The sequence below is a fragment of the Pocillopora verrucosa genome, chromosome 5 (assembly GCF_036669915.1).
Source record: "Pocillopora verrucosa isolate sample1 chromosome 5, ASM3666991v2, whole genome shotgun sequence".
NCBI classification, from domain to species: domain Eukaryota; kingdom Metazoa; phylum Cnidaria; class Anthozoa; order Scleractinia; family Pocilloporidae; genus Pocillopora; species Pocillopora verrucosa.
Genome location: NC_089316.1, coordinates 6,637,708 through 6,646,270, shown reverse-complemented (window position 1 = coordinate 6,646,270; position 8,563 = coordinate 6,637,708). Strand labels below are relative to the sequence as shown.

The following is an 8,563-nucleotide window of genomic DNA, read 5'->3' as shown; positions in this document are numbered from 1 at the left end:
CTACAAACACTGACCTATGCAGAGGTATGCCATCTGGCAGCCACGCCAAGTCCTGCTTCTTCGCTTAAAGGCTTAAATTTTGGAAATATCAACAACAATTCTAGTGTTCATGGAAAGAACAAAAAGACCTACAACTACAATGTAAACAGCTCAGTTGACCTTGCCAAGCTTTATCTCCCAGACTACCTGGCAGTATTCTCGGCATTCGACAAATCTATGGATTTGAGTGCCGCCCTTAGACTATTGGGATGTAGGAAGTATCCCATACAAATATTCGTTTCTTCCGATCCTTTGCACGATATTCAGCCTTTGGCGGATGATGTCAGAGAGAATGTCAGGAATCGGGGAAGTCATTTCAAAGAGAGCGACTGGACCCAAATCTTCTTTGACCAGTGCTTTGACAAGTTAGAGGCTCTGCTCCAATATCTGCCACTGCTTCCCGATAAGAAAAAGGAGCTTTTGGATAAACTTTCTGCATGGAAAACAGAAGGTACTAGAAATGTCTCAAGCTGTGTAATGTAACTTTTCAAGGAATAGCTTTAGTTTAATATAGCAATTCTCCAGGTTGGATGTTAACTCAAGACCAATGTAAATACATTTACAGAGAGCAAAGACGCGGCTTTCAAGGTTCACAGGGCATTCTTTCCAGAAATTTGAAAACGTGTTTTTGGCTGCATTTTCAGTATTTTACCTTCAAACGAAGCTTCGAAAACATTAAACACTAAGGGCGCAAACTCCTAACCCTGTTCGTGCTCATGACGCTTGACCGCTCTTCGCTCACAGGTATTAAGCCCACAGTATAATCTGTGGCAGGGCATATTTTTGACTTTCATTCATGGCCCTTTGAATATGTTTGCGATCGTTTATCGTTTATTATTCTCATCAAATTAAATTAGACTGCCTGTCATTGCCATAATGTTTTCATTCCCTTGGCAACTCACGCGAAACTCCGCTTCAGGGGTTTCCCCTGTGCCAACCTGGTCGTTGCAATCAGGTAAGCGGAACAACATGCTCAGAGGAGCCCGCTTCAGAAGAGATGTATGTTATCCGCCAGACGGAAGGTCTTGCCCGAGGTCTTGAGTACTCAAGACTGAGAGAGCACAATACGAACCGACGTAGGTTGGTGGATAACATTTTTATTTTCTGTCCTTAAACTTAACGAAATTCTTTCCAAAAGAACCCGAATGGGTTAGGGCTGTACTTACGGCAAGATCTTCCATAAACTGAACAATTTTTGAGCGAGTGAATGGTTGTTAAAATCGAGGTAAAGCAAATTAAAGAGAGAGGCTTCACCGAAACACTTTCATTTGCGTAATGATAAAAGTGATTTAAAAGGCTTCCAACAAACTTTGAATCATTATTTTACACCTGTCAATTAGGGAGCGCGTAACAAAAAAAGGCGCAAGTACACTTTTCTGAAAAACAACGGAACTAGTTTGGCGAGGACTGCCACGACAATGTTTTCTTCAAAAACAGTCAATGATCTTACAGAAAGTATTATTCACTCTCGTCGGCGATTAATCAATGTACGAAGATTTACCTCTGTTCAGTAAGTAAATGGCAAGGGAAGGAATTGTAAGTAAATTCATGCAAACTTTTTATTTTGAAGTTTTGAGACTTTGCTCGTTTGGTTACTGCAATGGCGTGTGTAAATCTGGTCTTTCCTTCACAAAATTCGAATAAGACACTTTAACAAGACAGAAGAGGATTAAATGAAACTTTTCCTTATTGAATTCCTTCTGTTTCTGTTGTGCAATTACAGGTTCAAATGTCCAAATTGAACGGACCTGGAAAGACTCTCCGAAAGCATCTTTGTAGCAGAACAGAAAACTTCGCTCGCCGTTTCACTACAAACAAATTGTTCAAGAGAAATCAGATTTTAAATGGATGAAAGTTCCATCGATCAATTCAAATGTAACCAAATAACTCACGTTTTAACTTTCTAGGTACTTTTTGTGAAGGGCTAAAATTAATTAGACGGTTTTTAGGCCTCTTGTCAACCAATTTCATGACACTTTTGCTTATACAAATTCATTTCGAAACCAATATTTTTCTGTCAACCAAAGTGATTTGAGAGAGAGAAAAGAGACGATTAATAAGTTATTTGTCAGTTTGAGTGACCGACGTCTTTGCTTAAAAATACTGCCCAGCTCGAAAAAAAGAGATAAATTAATGAAAAATGGCAACGAATGTGGGGATGTACTCGGCGACTAACGAAAGCGTTACCGTGCCCGTGGGCAGAGATAGGAAAATACGGACCGCGCTAAGAACCAATCAGATTGCAGGATTTGTTACCGTGCCCTCTGAGAAATAAAATAAACTGTCTTATTAATTACTCAAATGCCGTAGCTACAGTGACAACATATCATGGTCATTTTCTCTCACCTGTTACTTAGCTTAATCTCTTCCTTCTACATCAATACAGTCATCGTCATTATCATCATCGACATCAGAGTTATTATTATTATTATTATTATTATCATTACTATTATTATTATAATTTTCATTATTATTACCATCATTTATTGTACGGTCATCGTTTTTAGGTTTCAAGCGGATTGTTGACAATGACGTCAAAGATCTACTTGAAAAATTCCAAAATGTCAAACTTGCAGCGATTAATGACAAATTGGACGACATACCAACTAGGGAGGAGAACGAAAGAGTGATAGAAAAGCTGTTTTCCTTTCACACCAGTATGATGGATAGATTTGATAGAATGGAATCCTTACTTCGGAAAGTTGAGCGCAAGTTAGACGGTAAGGTTAAAAACAACGACTAGGTGCAATTTGTACAATTCCAGTGGAAAAAAATGTTGTAAGACTCTTCTGGTCGCTGACAATTTCACCCACAGAAGTGCCTAAATTTCTCATTAACACTCGCGAGCGAATTGGGGACCACGTGGTTATATACAGATAGATAGTTGTTATTGTTGTGTTGCAAAAGTGTGCAGTTTTGCTCATTGGACACGCCAGTACTGTTGTCACGTGCATAATTAAGAGTCCTAATTGTTCTATCATTAATGAGGTTTCTAACATAATTTTGATATTGCACCTTTAAATGCGAACAGATCAATACAAGTATAGAAAGTCACCGACTATGCTTCGGTTATTTCAAGAACCACAGCTCCTTTTTATTAACCCGGTTACATTTGTTAAATTATGCAGGCATCAGCGTCACCGCTCTAAATCAGGAAGGTAACAAGAGTGTTCTCTCTCCAGAATCAAACGTCTTATCTACAGACGCCACTTCTAAAGAAACCTGCCAAATGAGGGAAAAGGTAACATAATATGGTAACAGATAGTTTCCAGTCAAAGGCTCAGACATTAAACAAAAAAAATAATTTACTTACTGGGGTCGATATGAGTTGAAATGAAACCGTCTGGTTTGGTTTGCCAGGCCTTGGACTAGTCTTGATAAAAAGAAAAAAAACAGCATTGTGTTAGCTACGATGTACACTAACATGAGGATATAAATTATTATTAATCATAGTTTTAAATCACCCGAGAGAAACAAAAACATCGGGACAATTAGACTCAGACGAAAAGTTCTAGAAAGGTTATCGAAACGACAGTCCCTACTACCTTCAACAGTCCTTCTCCGCGGAAAAACTGCACGGTCAAATATCACTCTTGGGCTCAAACCATTACTGAAGAAAAGTTTACTTGCTATGCAACTTTTATTCGAATGGTAGACCCATACAGAAAGCAGGACTTAGAGTAGAATGTTATACCTGTAACGTGTATATATATTTTCTAAAAAGTACATTTTTATTTGGAATGCGTTGACTTAAAAATTACCTTTCTCCTCCAGAACAAAAACCCAGAATCGACGTGTAAGCTTCGAGCGAAAATTGCCAAAGTAAGTCAAGTACTAAATTGTGTGACAGTTTTATGAAGTAGTGCATGCTTTAACTGAATGAAGACTCCGTCGTGGTTATATCAGAGCATCAGTTTGATTTTATCCTTTATGCGAACATCTCAGAAAATTTAATTTCGTCTTTTTGGATTTGACATATCCCGGACCAGAAGCCTCCCTCTCTGCCCTCAAGTTTTTTCTTGATCTGGGAAGTGATGGTTATCGGCAGTGTTATACGTACAGCGTACAGTTAGCAGTAGAAGTTTTTTTTTTCGTTTGTGTCATGTTTTCCTCTCGTTTTTTTTATTTTGAAGTGGAGCGAAAGAAGGCATGAGGCGATTGTCTATGGGCCAAGTCCCTATCGGGAGAGGAACAAAATAATGCTTTTTGTATTTATTTCATTTTAGTCTATTACTGTTTTATTTTCCGATACCTTCGCGCCTTTTTTCGCTCCCTACTTCAACATAATGTTTGGGGAGAAAATTTCCTCAAGACAATAGTTTTTCAATTCTCATCAAAATTGGTCTCAAAATTCCACTCAGATCAAATCCTCTTTCTCTCTGAGGTATGCTTATGTGAGTACTACATGTTATTTGGGAGAGGGGATGGCGCATTGCTCACACCATTGTGGCCTGGGTTCGATTCCTGGTGTCACATGTAGGTTGAGTTTTTTGTTGGTTCTCTTCCTTGTTCCGAGGGTTTTTCTCCGGGTTCTCCGGTTTCCTCCCTCCACAAAAACCAACATTTTGAATTCCAATTCAACCTGGAAACACTGGACAAGAAGAGCCAACTCGTGATTTGATCCCATAAATTATTATCGTTATTGTTGTTATTTTTGTATGTCCCACTCTTTCGATTTGTTATGTTCTCAGCATGAGCTCCTCTTAGTACCCTTCAAGTTCTCGAATTTTTACTCAGATTCTCCTCTTCTGTACTTTTGCTACGTTTCGGATAGCCCTATTAATAATCAAAATGGTTTGAGAGGGTATTCTCTGCAGTGTAACGGTGCATCCACGAGGGACATTATTATCATCATCATCATCATCATCATCATTATTATTATTATTATTGTATCAGCAGTGTTACACATCTTAATACTATGAATCCTAATGGCACAGTAGAGCGCCAAGCGTAGCCTAGAAGCCATGTCCTAAATTAACCTAATTTCCTAGTCAATATCTATCCATATATATACTTATAAATATCTATTATAAGTGTCTTACTATACTAGCGATGTGCTAAAAATCAGTCCTATTTTCACAGTTATCAAGAAACATTCTACACAAAGCTGCAATCAGCGGTCGATATAACGTTGTCAAAGTACTTCTTGAAAGTGGTGAAGATGTGGACCAGACGGATGAGGTTGCTAGCTTGCAATTGATTTTGCGTTTATATGTGTCTGCTCTTAATATAAATTGATAAGTATTCGACCTTTGCCAAACGATTTGCTTTGATTTTTCAGTTTAATTTAACGCCTCTTCACCTTGCTGCATGGTATGGGCAACGAGCTGTTGTTGAACTCTTGTTACAGCACGGTGCAAATGTCAATGCTGTAGATAGGGTAAGTTAGTGGCCACTCGTGATTCTGCTTTGGCAATGCGTCAGACATACAGTATTGATTTAAAAAAATTCTAGGCAAGCAAAGCATTTCATAAGCTCCTGAAACCTTTCTTTAGTCAATTGTATCTCGCTTCCAGGAATACTCATCTTTTTGAGTGAGTGGCAGTTACTCTAATTTTTTGACCTTTGAAATTGACAATTTTCTACTTTTTAGTTTAAAAAAACAGCGCTACAAAAAGCTGAACGCAACAATCACCAATCCATTATTGAGCTGTTTCTGAGGAATAATGTGAGTCCCAGTTACAACCAACCGGTATGGTCAAATCTTTATTTTTCTTTCATGTTTTGTAACTGCTTCTAAAACATCTTTCCATACACACTGAGAGGAGCATCTGGTTAAGTCAACAAGATTTAGCAAACGCTTCTTTTCATTACGGTTGTTTATCACCAGTTCGCAATAGTTTTATGTTTGGTGTACGGCTGCGTTTTCGTTTTCAATATCGAACAGCAGTGCATACATTTTGATGTTCACATGCTCTCCGTGGAGAGGTCTAAAATATGACTGGCAGGATCTTTAACGGAAGATAATCTGTGTCTTGTTTACTTGAGATTGCGATTCAACATTGCCATTTTTAGTTTTTTGGAATACTGACCCTTAAATGATGTACTAGTTTTTATGTTAAATTTGATGTTGAACTCGTCATGACATGCTATACTTGTATCAGTATCACACAAGACAGACACAGCTCATGTAGAGTCTACATAATCTGAATCGTATGATGTTGTCCTAAGAACTATTTTTCTGTTAACTACAACCTATTTTTCATTTCAGCCTAGCCTGCTGTCCCTTTCAAGAAAAGCTTTTCTCCATGTAGATGCACGATCCGGTTTCAATCGACTGCAGGCAGCTGTATTTCATGGCGACTATGACACGGTTCTCAAAGCTTCTTTCTATCTTGGAAATTATAGTGAAGACATTAATTTGCAAAAGACAGGAAGTCAAGCAAAGGTATTTCCTGGAAAAATTGCGTTAGAGATTCTCTTGGCTCTCCGAGATAAAGGAGAGGGATACGTTAAGATAGAAAAACTGTACAAAGAGGATATTGGAAAGATCGATACATTAGCTGAGCTGCATTTGTGTAGAGGCATCGATGATGTAGAGAAGGCCGTCGAGATTGTTCTAAACGAGAAGGTGGATATAAACATCCCAGGAAAAAGCAACCGCACACCTTTGTTGTGGGCAAGTCCTTCAGCTTCTGGTGAGTTCATGAACACCCTCATTGATCTTGGAGCTGACGTAAATGCTCACAGGACAGACGACAAAGTTGCACCTTTACATGTGACAGTTTATGGCAACAAATACATGGCCACTGACATCCTATTGATTAAATGAGCTAATGTGGATGCTCAAGAAGTCGATGGAAATACCCCGCTTTATTATGCAGTCAGTAATAATCATGAGCACCTAGTGCGGCGTCTGCTTGTAGATAACGCTGATGTCAATATAAAATACAAGGAGAATGCAAAAGATAGAATTTACCTTGTTAGTGGGAAGAATAAAGGGGAACAAGCCTGGGATTATGTCTTAGTAGAGAAAGCTTTATTGCCCTTGTTCTTGAGGGGCACTAACGGTGGTAGTCTTAACGTTGCAGACTTTGGACTCGTCCTCAAGAGTGGATGGGGAAAGGATCCTCCAGAGGAACTACGGAAGAATATCACTGAAATGAGTACCTTCCCTGACACACAAAGTCAGACAGTTCTTCATGTCGCAAGCAAAAGTGCCAGTCTCGAGATCGTAGATCTGCTAGTAAAGTCCAAAGCAGATATAAACGCGAGGGACATGGACGGCTTTACCCCACTGCATTTGGCAGCGATGTATGGCAACATTCAAGTGGTTAAAAAACTGGTTGAAACCAACGCCGACGTTAACTTGAAAGTGGATGGAAAGGATGCAGCTGACTTGGCTCGCATGAACAAAGAAACAGAAATTGAGGAGTATCTTAAACCGAAAAGAAGCCTTCCCCAAAGAGACTCGGAAAGTCAATCGGCGCAAAGTCAACTGGCGGAAAGTTAATCTGCGGAAAGTCAATCGGCGGAAAGTCAGTCAACTGAAAGTCAATCGGCGGAAATTCAACCAGCGGGCAGTCAATCTCTCTTAAAAGCTGCCATTAAAGGGGCAGGACAAGGCTTAAAGTACCTTGAACATGGCTTAAAGTTACTCGATGAAAATTTCAGTTAACTTGTACTGTTGTTATTATTTTAGACTTTTCAGCACACTATCTTTGTTTTACATTTAATCAGCGCAAACAAGAATTGTCTCGAAGCCAAGATCATCGTGAAAATTTCATTTCATAACGGTATGGCACTATTATTTACATCGCTGTGTTACCCAAAATTCATTTAATGTTTTGGATCAGTAAATGTTAATTTGATTTTTTAAATTATTTTGACCTTTTTTGAAGGAACGTTGATTGAGAAAGTGGAAGATGATTGGCTGTGAGAAAATCCTGCGCTTATTCGCTTTTGTTTTGTACATATGTAAAAGTTTTATTTCGCCTGCATATATGGTTGATATAACAGTCGGTTCAACGGGTATTTTTTTGTACAATTTTTAATCAATTTGAAGTACCTTTTCAATAGCCCTAGATACCACAAAAGGAATGTACCTCCCTGAAAAAAACCCTACTGTAAATAAGTGCAAAAATTAGAGCCAGAGAAAGCGGCTAAATAAAAATCATGTGATTTTACATTTATCTTTCGTGCGTGTGAATTACCTTGTTTTACCCGAATTTTTCAACGTGCCCTATATCATTTGACAAATCATTTAATTATAAAATATGAGTATTTGAAAATTAATTAGCAAATGGAGATTCTAACAAAATATTTTTCTTTACTTAAATCGTAATTCTTTTTGAAATAGACTCTGCATAAGCTTAGGAGCACACAAAAAAAATCGTGGAATTTAATTAGTTTTCACCATTGCCTTGTTTGGCTTTAAACTCTAAGAGAGACAAATTCACGGTACGAGGCCAGGGCAATACAAAAAAACCTAGACACGTGTCTTTTTCAAAAAATCATGACAGTAAGACATGGTTTGATGCTACTCTGGTTTACAGATTTAATGATTGTAATCGAAGAAGTTACA

The 8,563-nt window shown here is 38.3% G+C and overlaps 1 protein-coding gene and 1 pseudogene across 1 annotated transcript in view; both read left to right on the top strand.

Moving 5' to 3' along the window:
* LOC131772053 (CARD- and ANK-domain containing inflammasome adapter protein-like) overlaps nt 1-8,133 on the top strand; it is a 14,802-nt pseudogene extending 6,669 nt beyond the window's left edge.
* Nucleotides 1-8,563, top strand: part of LOC131772014 (CARD- and ANK-domain containing inflammasome adapter protein-like) — a 99,630-nt gene that overhangs the window by 7,110 nt on the left and 83,957 nt on the right. The gene's annotated exons all lie outside the window — the stretch shown is intronic.